The sequence below is a fragment of the Pleurodeles waltl genome, chromosome 2_1 (assembly GCF_031143425.1).
Source record: "Pleurodeles waltl isolate 20211129_DDA chromosome 2_1, aPleWal1.hap1.20221129, whole genome shotgun sequence".
Lineage (NCBI taxonomy): Eukaryota > Metazoa > Chordata > Amphibia > Caudata > Salamandridae > Pleurodeles > Pleurodeles waltl.
Window position 1 is genome coordinate 367393313 of NC_090438.1, and position 13149 is coordinate 367406461.

The window sequence follows — 13149 nt, forward strand, 5'->3', positions numbered from 1 at the left end:
CTGCTTTGCAGACACTGAAATACTTTTAGGGGCCCTCTTACGGGGGCCCCTGCCGTGCCCATGCCATAGGCATGGGCACGGCAGGGGCCCCCAGGGGCCCCGCGACTCCCCCTCCCGCCATCCGGTTCCCGGCGGGAGAACCGCCAGGAACTGGATGGCGGGAGGGGGAGTCGGAATCCCCATGCCGGCGCAGCATGCTGCGCCGGCTTGGAGGATTCCTTTGGGGCAGCGGGAAACCGGCGGGAGACCGCCGGTTTCCCTTCTCTGACCGCGGCTGAGCCGCCGCGGTCAGAATGCCCCGCGGGGCACCGCCGGCCTGTCGGCGGTGCCACCGCGTCCCACGGCCCTGGCGGACTTGTTCCGCCAGGGTCGTAATGACCCCCATAGTCTCCAATGATCTTGAAATTGAACCATCCGAGAAAGTTGGGTAAATGTGACTCTAGACATATTAAGAATAGGCACAAATAGCCTCATTTTGAGTGTGGCGGATGGAAAAGCCCATCCGCTGAACTACTGATGGGGAGGTTACCACCATACTAGCCTAATATGACTTTCCCGCTGGGCTGACGGGTGGAAACCAAGGTTTCCACCTGTCAGCTCAGTGGGAAAGTGGCAGCAGCATTGTTGCTGGCTCATGATCAAGCCGGCAGCAATGCTGCTCCCACAGGGGGCACCAGCTCCCTCATAATCTGCACATTACGAGGGTGCTAGGCGGGGGGCTGCACTGCCCTTGTAGGAAAGTACCCTCTTTTTTGGATGGTTACCCCCACTTTTTGTCTGCTGTCAGTGTGTTTTGACTGTGTTCACTGAGAACCTGCTAACCAGGACCCTGTGACTGTGCTCTCTCCCTCTAAATTTGGTGGCTTAGGACTTGGCACAGGCCACAATTGGCATACTGGTGCCCTCATATAAGACTGTACTATATGGCACTTAGGTACCTAGGGCATTGGGGCACCAGGGGTTCCCCATGGGCTGCAGCATGTATAATGCCACTCATGGGAGCCCATGCAAAATGTGTCTGCAGGCCTTCAATTGCAGCCTGTGTGAAAAGGTGCATGCACTCTTTCACAACAGGTCACTGCACCAGGTCACTGTAAGTCACCCTTATGGTAGGCCCTTCTAGCCCAGAGGGAAGGATGCAGGTACCTGTGTGTGAGGGCACCCCTGCATGAGCAGAGGTACCCCTATGAACTCCAGCTTCATTACACTGGGTTTTGTAAGTGCAGGGAAGCCATGTTACCCGTGTACTGGGAACATACAGCTACATAATGGTAACTTCGAGCCTGGGCATTTTTTGTGTCAAACATGTCAGAACCATACCCCAATTGCCAGTATTGGTTGTATGACTCCATGCACTCTGGACGCTCCTTAGAGGACCCCCCAGCATTGCTCCTACTAGCCTTCCTGGGTTTTCTGGGCAGCCTACGCTTCTGCCGCCCCTCAGACAGGTTTCTGCCCTCTTGCTGCTTGACCAGCTCAGGCAGAGGAAAGCAGAAACAAAGGATTTCCTGTGAGAGAGGGAGGTAACACCCTCTCCCACGAAAACAGATGTTACAGGGCTTGCGAGAGGTAGCCTCCCCAAGCCATCAGTATGGTTTGAGGGCACATTTGGTGCCCTCCTTGCATAAACCAGTTTGCACCAGTCAAGGGACCCCTGGTCCCTGCTCTCGCACAAAACTGGACAATGAAAAGGGGACTGACCACTCCCCTGTCCATCACCACCCCAGGGGTGGTTCCCAAAGCTCCGCCAGGTGGCCACTTGATTCTGCCATCATGAATCCATGGTGGGCAGAGGCAACTGGTAGCATCTGAGTGGCCAGGTCAGGCAGGTGACATCACAGCCCCCTCCTGATAGGTGGTCATTCCATCCAGTTAAGTGACCAATCCCCCTTCTTAGGCTCTTTAGGGTCTCCCTCTTCAGTGGGTCCTCAGATTCGCCATGCAAGATTCCAGCAGGGCTCCTTTGCATTGTTTACTTCATCTTGAGGCCATTGGGACTGCAACTGGACCCTCCAGGACCCAAAAATCTGCATCTATAGTGGCAACTCCACTCTGCAAAATTGTTTCTCTTGCTCCTTCCAGCAACTGCAACATTTCCCTGGCTGTGCATCCTCTGAGGGTGGCGAGTCTTCACCCTGCACTAGAAGTAAGAAGGAATCTCCCTTGGAGGGAAGGAGTCACTCCTCTGCATCCGCGGGCACCAACTGCATCGACGACCGGCTGCCTGGATCTTCTCTTCTCCGGAGCTGCATGGATCCTGCATCACAGGTGGTGGTCTGTAATGGTCCCCTTGGTCTTCTCTACCAGCTGTCCAACTTGGGAGACGGTATCTCCTTGCCTCTTCTTGCATGACAGTACCCCTGTGACCCGCAACTCTTGCAGCTATCAAGGCTTGTTTTCTCCTCCTTTGAGGTATCTTCAGGGTCTGTGTAGCCCCAGCCCACAGCACTTCTTCTTGCAATGCACATTCTCCTGCCTGCTGCTCCAGCGATGTGGGACACTTCTTCAGGTGTGCTGTGTGGGCCTCAATGCGAATCCTGTACCTGCTGCCTGTGGGTCAACTGTGGGGGCTGCCTACTCTTCTTGTGACTCTCCCAGCTGCTGAGGGTCACCCTGGACTCCTCTCCTTGGGTCGAATCCCATGGAGCTTTCTGATCCTCTTCAGCCTTGCAAAACCTTTTGCTTTGACTCTTGCATTTGCCAAGACTTGTTGTTTTTCCAGCACCACTGACTGACTGCATCACGACCGCCGATATGGGATATCACTTGCATCACCCTGGGAACTCCTCTCCTCATCCTGTGCTGCACTGCTGACATTCTTCGTCCACTGGCAACCTGGTCCTGCATCCACAGAACGGTGAGTAGTGGCTTCTGCCACAGCCGGACACTCCATCACGAAGTGGACTTGGTCCCCTTCCTTTGCAGGTCCTCCTATGTCAGGATCCACTTTGGGTTCTTCCAGTCCTGTCTGGGTCTTGCACAGTCCTCTTCCAAAGTCCTCCTGTTGGATTTGGGGAAAGCCAGGTACTTACCTCTCCTCTCCGAGTTGCTGGGGGTCAATCTGGTACTCACCTCTTGGGGTTCCTAGTTCCTCCAGCTCCCAGCTACTGAATCCACTTTCTTGGATGGGGGACTGCCTTTCACATTCTACTTTTTTAGTGTATGGTTTTGCCTTCCCCTAGGGCCCTCACGATTTGCTCTGGCTTTTACCAATCCCTATAGCTTTCTGTGCTATTTACTGATTGCTAATATGTATACAATAGTGTATTTGCTTACCTCTAGTTGGGGTTTTGCCTATAAAGTATTCTAGTATTTGTGTTACTATATTTATAGTACCTTTATTTTTGTAACACAGTGTGGTTCTTTCGTGTGTGTAAGTGCTGTGTGACTGTAATGGTATTGCATAAGCTTTGCATGTCTCCTAGATAAGTCTTGGCTGCTCATCCACAGCTACCTCTAGAGAGCCCTTGCTTCCTAGACACTGCAACTAATAGCGGCTACCTGGACCTGAAAGAAGGTGATAACACCATAGGTGCTCACCACACACCAGGTTAGCCTCCTACAGCCCAAGCCATGGGCATGGGCAGTGCAGGGACTGCCCTGTGGCCGCCTGCACCTATTATCTGCCAGCCTTTTCATGGTGGTGAAACTGCCATGAAAAGGCTGGCGGAGAACCATGTTGTAATCAGCAGAGCCCTGGCTGATTGTGACCTACACCTACTGTCCGCCTGTCCGGATCACTGATCCTGGTTGAGACAGCGGTACCCTGGTGGTCTGACCGCTAGGGTCGTAATGTGGCGGTCGAACCACCACAGCAGCGGTGGTCCTCACCGCAACTGTAAGTCTGGTGGTCTAGTGGCTGCCAGACTTGTAGTGAGGCCCAAAGTTTTAAGAATGACATCCGTAATGTTACCTCTAATGAAACAAATTTGAGTTACCTAGTTTAGTTGAATAAGTCATATGTTATCACTACAGAATTACATACATTCGACCTCATAGTGACAAAGCAGGGACATCGTAAGGTTTTTCAGTGACCTCAGCCAAACGTATTTTGAGGGCGTCTATTCCGAGCTGCTTTGAATTTATGATCCAATTCAAGCTCTTTCAGGCTCTCTTTGGCCATGTCACTGACAGTTCGCAGGCACGCTCGTCCAACTTCTGAATGTGTTTACATCAAATATTCAGGGATAGTGATGTTATATAACACAGCAGCAGCTCTTTAATATTATTGCAAATAATCTTTGTGACACCCTCCCATTTCTCATATGCAGGTACTGTTTTGCTCTAAAAGAAGCTCTTTATATGGATGTTGCATGAAACAAAAACATAATTTGACTGCTAAATGTCTGTAATAGACTCTCACACTCCACCCACATTAAAAATAAATAGAAAACGCTATTCAAACAAATACCTTTATGAATTATTCGACGTTATCAGGGCAAGCTTCTCCGAAGAACAGAACTTGCTATATCAGGGGCACCCTGACAGACTTGGTCATTCGGCCACAACCCACTTTTCCCGTGCCTTAAAACTTTCTGTGACACAGGTCACCTCCTCCTGAGTGGAAATAAGAAGCAGCCTCTTGTTATAATTGCTCAGGTGCAGAGTAATAAATGTAACGTGCTGTTGCTAATCTGAGCAGTCAAGGAGTTAAAATGAAATATGCGTTTGGTGAAAAGAGTTGTGAAAGAAGGAAGTTAGAGACGAGTGAGTGGAGTAGGAGTTAAAATACTGACAGGTTGAATGCTTGAATTAATCTCAGCTGCTGGTAATGACTCCGTGCCACGTTCCAGCCCATCTTGTTTTTTGTCACGTGCCACTCTAGGCAGGGATCAACCACATGCTAATCAGCGTTGGTTTTGCACCATTATCAACAGTCCAGCCCGATCTATCGGAACACACCACTGCGAATAGGAACACAGGTAACCCCAGACAGACTCTCCTCCGGGAATACCCTTTGCACTTAGAACACATCAGTCTAAAACATTCCACAACAACAAAAAAGTCATAGCCATTGTATGAATACATTTCTTGAATGATACCCTGTCTTTTTTTGCTCCCAATACGATAGGTTGGATTTTAATGGGCACGCTCAAATCATTCATTTTGCTGGTGTGGGGTCACTATTGTGAGTACCATGCGACTACAGAATATTTTCTTCAATCTCCCCTAATCTACAAAACAGAAAAAAAAGCTGCCGTAGGATATCATGTATATGTCTCTCCTTGTTCCGACAACATTGCCAGAAGGGAATGTAGTGTAGCCTATTAGTCACCCTGGTTTTTTTGAACATATGCATTAGGATCATAAGCACACTTTGCGTTTCTGGCTAGCGCTCAGAGCGAATTGAAATGAGGTCGAGACATTTTTATCACGGAAGGTTTGGTATCTCACACATGCAGGCATCCTCTAGGGCACCTTAACGAACATCTTCGTTTGCAATTTTCGTGACAGATGATTTAGGCTTTTGCTAAGAACATTCCCCCTCCCCAAGTGTGTTCCCAGTTTTATGATGGGCTAGAGGCAAAAAAGGCATGGTAGCGCCAACATTCTATTCGGACAAGGCTTCAGGTGTATGATTGTGAATTGGGCCTTGCCATCCATCTATGAAAGATAGCCTGACAGTACTTACCTGCAGAAAAATAGATCTAGATCGTGTAATTTAATGTATGTGAACTTACTAGTGTTCAATTTTCGCCAAATTAAGTATTTCAGCCGAATAACACTTTCGTTACCCATTAAAAGTCAGAGATACCCGAAAACTAGCGTTTATTAAGGCATACATTTGGACCATTAGAACAGTTAATGCAGAGAGGAAATACATTTTTGGTTGTATTTAAATGTTAATTCCGTGAATTAAAAAACATTGTACTATAATGTGAGTTATTTTTGAATGTGTGGAATTCTATCCTTCATTTACAGTAAATGATGTGCAACAAGAAGGTCTGTTTGTGGCAGTGAATGATTCTCAACTCTAGAAGGCATGTTGCGGTGATTTGGGACTGCTTGGTTACAGTGATCGGAACCAGTGCTGTTTGTAATGAGAGGAATTTCCGCGGTGTGTTTTGGTAGCTGTGGCCATCTTCTCGTGAAAACAAACAAGCAATAGTTGATTCCGCCCTTTGATGTGACATTTTCACAGCAGGGGCCACTAGTCTGTGATGAACCGTGATCCGATTCGGCAAATGTGTTTGCATGTATGTGTGTGTGCATACACGTATGTGTGCATGTGATTGACTCTACTGATCAGAGATTGCTTCCCTGTAATCCTCATCGGGCTCTGCTTTGTGTTGTGAGCATGCAATGAGATGTGTGTGTGTATGCGAGAGAGAGGCTGCTCCGAGGTGAGGAACACAGTGTATACCTCAAGCGTGTGTGGGACTGAGAAGAGCAAATCCTGTTTCCATATGAGGTACAAAACTCTTTGCTATTATATTCATAATTGCACATAATAGAGAACACTTTCTTGTAATTAGACGTCATTCGAATCAGAACGTTTTCAAAGTTCTAGGTGCTGCATTCAAGAATACTTTTCTTTTTCATGTCTTTCCACTTGGCTTCATGAGCAGAGTGGTCAAGAACATCATATGCTTCAAGGCCACAGACATTCTGATTTTAATAGGACTTCAACAAATCTGATTGCTTCCACCTGTCAAGATCGCACTTTTCCAGCATCTCCTGATCCAGCTCAAGGGCAGAATACTTTAACCTGAACCACCAGCCCTGTAGTCGATGGATGAGCCGGAATGCTGCGAGGATAGAGTTTAAGAACCTAGGCCTGCTGGGTGTTAGGAAGCAGTTAATGAAGTCGACAACAATAAAACCTAAACAAGTAAAGGGAATTCAAAGACATATGTGTGCTTCCTCTCATTTCCACTCCTTGCCCTCCCCCTGGCCTGTTAACAGCAAATAGAACGCTGTTGAGACACTAGGAGGGAACAAGAGGTCGAATGTGTGATGCCTTTGGAGTTTATAGGGTTCGTGGAGTCACTTCCACATTTGGCCAATCGTCCTTGGTGCTTTAGAGTCATATTTCCTATGGACTGACTTAAACACTTAACAGTTATCTGTAGGTGTCACTAATGTATCTTTACCAATGCAGATATGTTCTTCAGTGCACTGCTTTGGGATGTAGGCAAGCAGACAACTTGCCCCTACATGTGACCTTGACCTACTATAGCAAAGCATCATGTTTCTTTTCGTGGAAAAACTCCCATTGATTACATTTGATAGCTACTGTAAGGTGTCAGGTGCAAAGTCATAAAACACTGTGGGGCTTATTTACAAGCCCCTGGCGCCACCTTACGCCACCCTATAATTGTTTTTACGCTAAGGCGGCCTTAAGGAAGCCTTTCTCCCACGCGATATTTGCAAAGTGGTGCAATGCTTGCATTGAGCAACTTTGTAAACCCTTGCGCCACATTATGTCTCCGCCAGGGATAATGTATGCAAGGGGGGCATTCTGACACAGGGAGGTCCCAAAAATGGTGCAGTGAAATGTACAACATTTCACTGCACCATTTTTTCCATCATCTTTAACACCTGCCCAAGGCACGCATTAAAATGATGCGCTCATTTAAATCTATGGGCCTCACTGTGCTTTGATGCTAGTGCAGCAAAGCGCCACAATAGCGTCAAAAATGTTGACGCTACTGTCCTAATGATCACCATGATGTGCCGTATTGTAAAAATGGCGCAACCATGGGGTCTTTAGGTGGGGCAGGGGCAACACAAGAAAAGTGGTGCATCAGGACTGATGCACCACTTTCTTGTAAATATGCCCCTTAGTTTTGTCTTTAGATGGTAGTAACAATGCCAGGTTTGAAAGAACAATGCTAGGCCAAATCTCTGTTAAAATTCAGCAGCTACCCACTATTCATCATAGAAAATTCTTGGATGTGTATTGAAAAAGTGCGTTCACTTTATGTGATAATTCTTCCTGCCTCTGTCGCCATAATAAAGAGGATGAAAATAGTTAAAATATCTTAAATAACCAATTTTCCAAGTGGTAATATTGAAATAGAGGCTATCCGAGAATACTACAAAGCTTGTGGATCAATAGCTACAGGTAAGTAACATGTTTCTACTTTTGCAGAATCTAACAAAGAGAGTGTGCTTCTGATATATGTGAATATCCAAAGATTTTGGTGTGCAAATGAATGAAGTTTAGGCATCTTAATACTTATAATTGTATCCCTTTAACAGTATTAGCTATATGCCTTCTTCTAAAATGCCCTCAAATTCGACCCTAGTTGAGTGCTTAGTTTGTTAAAAGAAAAAAGCTCCACTGCCATTGTCAGGGGGCCACCACAGTTTGCACCACCAATTGGCACTGCCAGTGCTGCAAAGACAGAACCTACACAACTACTAACCATCACACTGAGGAAAGTGTGACAATTCAGACTGTTTGAGCCTCCCAAAATGTATATTGAAATAATGAACACCTGTTGTTCTGCTTATCTCTATATTACACAAACAGTGCCACTGTTAAGTTGCAGATATCACACGTCAGAGTTGCCTTTTCAAGAATAAGTTTAGCTTTACTGCATAACGACCCTGGCCCGGCTGTCTCCTACTCCAACTGCCTTTCTTCCAAGCCCCACATTCCAGAATCCGCACTGTTACCAGGAGACAGCCAGAACCAGATTACACATCAAATACAACAGCCACCATGTGCTAGCTGTCATAAGTGCCGATGCTAACAATGAAAAACCCTGGCTCAAAATCAGCACTGCCCAAGTCCAGCCTGCCACAAGAAAAGTTTACCATTTTGAACACTGAGGGGGTCATTCTGACCCCCGCCGGCGGCGGATGCTGCCGGCCTGGCGGGAACCGCCAGAAGACCGTACCGCGGTCAAAAGACCGCGGCGGTCATTCTGAGTTTCCCGCTGGGCTGGCGGGCGACCGCCAGAAGGCCGCCCGCCCGCCCAGCGGGTAACCCCCTTCCATGAGGATGCCGGCTCCGAATGGAGCCGGCGGAGTGGAAGGGGTGCGACGGGTGCAGTTGCACCCGTCGTGATTTTCAGTGTCTGCTTGGCAGACACTGAAAATCATTGTGGGGCCCTGTTAGGGGGCCCCACGACACCCATTACCACCATCCTGTTCCTGGCGGTGAAAACCGCCAGGAACAGGATGGCGGTAAGGGGGTCGGAATCCCCATGGCGGCGCTGCAAGCAGCGCCGCCGTGGAGGATTCCCTGGGGCAGCGGGAAACCGGCGGGACACCGCCGGTTTCCCGTTTCTGACCGCGGTGGTACCGCTGCGGTCAGAATGCCCATGGAAGCACCGCCAGCCTGTTGGCGGTGCTTCCGCGGCCGTTGGCCCTGGCGGTCGGTGACTGCCAGGGTCAGAATGACCCCCTGAGTCTGAGTTGGGTAAATTATGTCCTCTACCCACTGACAACATGATGTCTTCATAATATAGCCTGTTCCGAGTACAGCCTACTACAACAGAGCCCCGATGAAGTAATTGAATATGAAATTAAAAGAAAAGAAAATAATAGCAATTTACTCACTGTTTGCAAGTAGAACCAATGTGTTATTTCAGCAACACAAACAGGCCATAAAAAGCAAAAATTGCAAGTAATCCCTAATAATACGAATTATTTAATTATAGTATTTCTTTTAACGCACTGGGAAAACATAGAAGATAAACATTAAATGTGTTCATATTCAGTGGTGCAGTTTAATGACCGAAGTTTATTAGAATTTTAAAAATCTAACATCTATGTGAAGATAATGGCAATGGCTTGAAGAGATGATAGTTCATCTTTAATTAAGGCCTTGCACGTGTTCCATTAATGTCAACCTGTGATCTTCATGGAAAAACTCCATGCTTTAATAACAGCGCTGAGAACCCATTTTGTAATTATTACTCCATAGCTATAAATCTTAATCCTATGGTGCAGCGCACTGATAACGCAGCGATGTCTTGGGGATTATTATAAGTAATAATTCACTTTGTCTAGAGGGCACAAGGCATTATTCTTTCCCATCACTGTCTTCCAACCCCCCACTTTCTTTCTATCTTTAGGTGTTAAACAGACATACCATAGTCATTACCAAGAACACCATCAGATCTCATTATTTCTGTGAAGGGGAAACCGGGCAGAATTTAAAGATGATGCACAGAATGAGCTATAATGCGATCTCTGGCTAACCAGCCATTGCCAGTTGTAAGGAGAACTCTCTATAGACCAGTCTTTCCACGCAGCAATGTTTCAAAGTTTCATTTTTGTATTTTTCCCCAGGTGGGCTGGCAGTTAAAGAACCTGGTAAATGCATTGCGAGAAGACCCTAATGGCGTTATATTGACCTTGAAGAAACGTCCACAAAATACCTTGGCCTCTGCTCCGGCACTTCTTAAGAATGTGAGGTGGAAGCCACTAGCACTCCAGGTGTGTATCTCTTAATTTTCGCTAAACACAGGCTTATTCATAATCCCTTTTTACAGAGATGTTTTAAGTCTTATAAACAGTGGGCAATGGCCCAGGGCCCCCTCCTTCTAAGGGGCTCCATGAGAAAGTGAACCTTCTCTCCATTTCACTTCTGCCTATTCTATTTTATAAAGATGGAGAGAACAAGTGGCGTAGTAACGATGTCATGGGACCTAGAGTTAGGAAAGAAAATGGTTGACTGCAATTGCGGTAGGAAAATACAGCAGTACTCAGATTTGAGTGAGATCCATAGGTCTTTGTGCCCCGGTGCTGCTGAACCTGTTGCTCCATTGATAAGTGAGTCTCAGGAGAGAAAGCGGATGGGCAGAAAAAGAGAAGTGAAAATAATGCAACAGACAAAAAGAAGAAAAAGAAGGGGTCGTAAAGATATAAAAGAAAGAAGGAAAGAAAGAACAAGAAAATGAAAACACATCTAAGAGAAGAAATGGAGCAAACGTGTGAGATAAAAGAAAAAAACAGAAGGAGCTAGCAAACAAAAGAGAAAGAGAAAATAATAATGAAAGAAGTGTGAAAAGAAAGAGAAAAATTAACATTAGAGAAAAAGAGATGGTGAGACAAAGAAGCAGCGAAAGAACCAGGGCATGTATGTACTGACACATTACCAACAGGTAACTTGTGGCTTCCACATACAGACAGGAAAAAGAGGGATTTATAGTAATACGTGAATTGGCAGATTAAAATAAGAAAAAAAACAGAGAAAGGAAGGAAGGAAGAAAGATTTTAAAAAAGTGAAAGGATGCATACTGAGTCAAAGGAAAGAGGAAATAAAAAAGAGAATGAAAGAATGAAGCGAAGAAAAAAAATAGTGTAAGAATGAACCCCTGATGAAGAAAGAGAGGAACAAAACAAGGAAAGAAATAACAAAGTTTTTGCTAGTTTGAAAGAGGAGGTAGCAAGAGGAAGTGGGAAATAAAAAAAGGGAGAAGATTAGAAATAAACAGTTGAAAGAAATAGCAAAACTGTTAACTTGTGGATTTTAAGACTTGGAAAGAGAAAAGTGGGGGAGAAAAAAAACCATGAGAGTAAACAGAGTAAAAGAAAGAAAGGAGTGAGGTAGGTGAAATAGACCCTCCCAAATAAAGAAGGCAGCTATGAATAGATTTAATTGGCTCCCACACATCCTCAAACAGAAGTCAGCATGTGGACTGAAGAACATGAGGAGGTTCATTAGCAGAGTGTTATGTGAACCCCAATACAGCAATATTGGGGTGCTTCAGATCAGGATTGGGAGCATGGACAGAGCTGTGTCCTAGCCCCGTGCTGGAATAACAGAAAGAGGGTGAGGGATGAGAAACGGAGCACTGTGTAATTCCTGGTATTGGATTAATGAGGCTCTGCAGGTTAGGGTTGAGGTGCACTGACAGAGTTGTATGTGGGTACTGCACTAGAATAGTAGTGGGCACACAAGGTCAGACGTGAGGTATGTTAATGGAGCTATGTGTGGAACCTAGTATTGGCGTGCCAGTGTTGCCGAGTGTTAGCCTGGAGGTGACTTGGTGAAGCTGTGATTAGGGCCCACTATGGGAGTGGTATTCCCTCTGAACCACAGAAACGAGGAGTCCTGAAGGGCGTGTGTGTGAGCCTCAATACTGAGAAGAAATGTGCACTGAATGTTGGAACTGATGGATTCTGGAGGAGCTGTGGTGGTTCCCTTCAACAGTGGCGTTGGATGTTAGACTGGAGGTGCACTTGCTGAGCTGCGTTTTGCTCTTTTGGGTCCAGTATTGGCTTGGCAGTGGGACTGAATATTAGAATTGAGCTGCTGTAATGGAACTGTATGTTAGCAGGGTCCCAGTATAGAAAAGGATGTGACCTCACCGGGGTAGATCTAAGGTGCACTGATGAAGCTGCACCCAAGGTCATAGTACTGGAACTGTAGAGTGTACTGACTGCAAAAACTGAGCTGGTTTGGCAGCCAGAGTGTGTGGGGTTCTGCCATGGCTTAGGGCTTGGAGAGTGTGAACTGAGGTGCACTGATGGAGCTGCATTCAAGGTCCCAGTACTGGAACAGCAGAGTGTACTGACTCTAAGAACTGAGGTGTTCTGACAGACAGCATGTGTGGGGCTCTGGCACGGCTGAGGGGCTTGGAGTGTGTAAACTGAGGTGAACACATGGAGCTGCTTCCGAGGTCCCAGTACTGGAACAGCAGCATACACTGACTGTACGAACTGAGGTGCTCTGGCAGGCAGCATGTGTAGAGTACTGGCACGGGCACTGCTGAGGAGCTTGGCATGTGTGAACTGAGATGCACTGATGGAGTTGCGTCTGGGGTCCCAGTACTGGAACAGCAGTGTGAACTGACTGCAAAAACTGAGGTGCTTTGGCAGACAACATGTGTGGGGTTCTGGCACAGGTATGGCTAAGCGGCTTGGAATGTGTGAACTGAGGTGCACTGATGGAGCTGTGCCTGAGGCCCTGTGTGCAGGGTTCCTGGCATGGCTGAGGGCAAGGAGAGTTTGAGCTGAGGTGCACTGATAGAGCTGCACCTGTGGTCCCAGTACTGGTGCAGCTGCGTGTACTGACTGCAAGAACTGAGGTGCTCTGGCAGACTGCATTTGTGGGGTTCCTGGCACTGGCGCAGCTGAGGGCTTGGAGTGTGTGAACTGCGGTACACTGATGGAACTGTACCTGAGGTCCCAGTATTGAAGCAGCAGAGTGCACTGACTGCAAGAACCGAGGTGCTCTGGCAGACA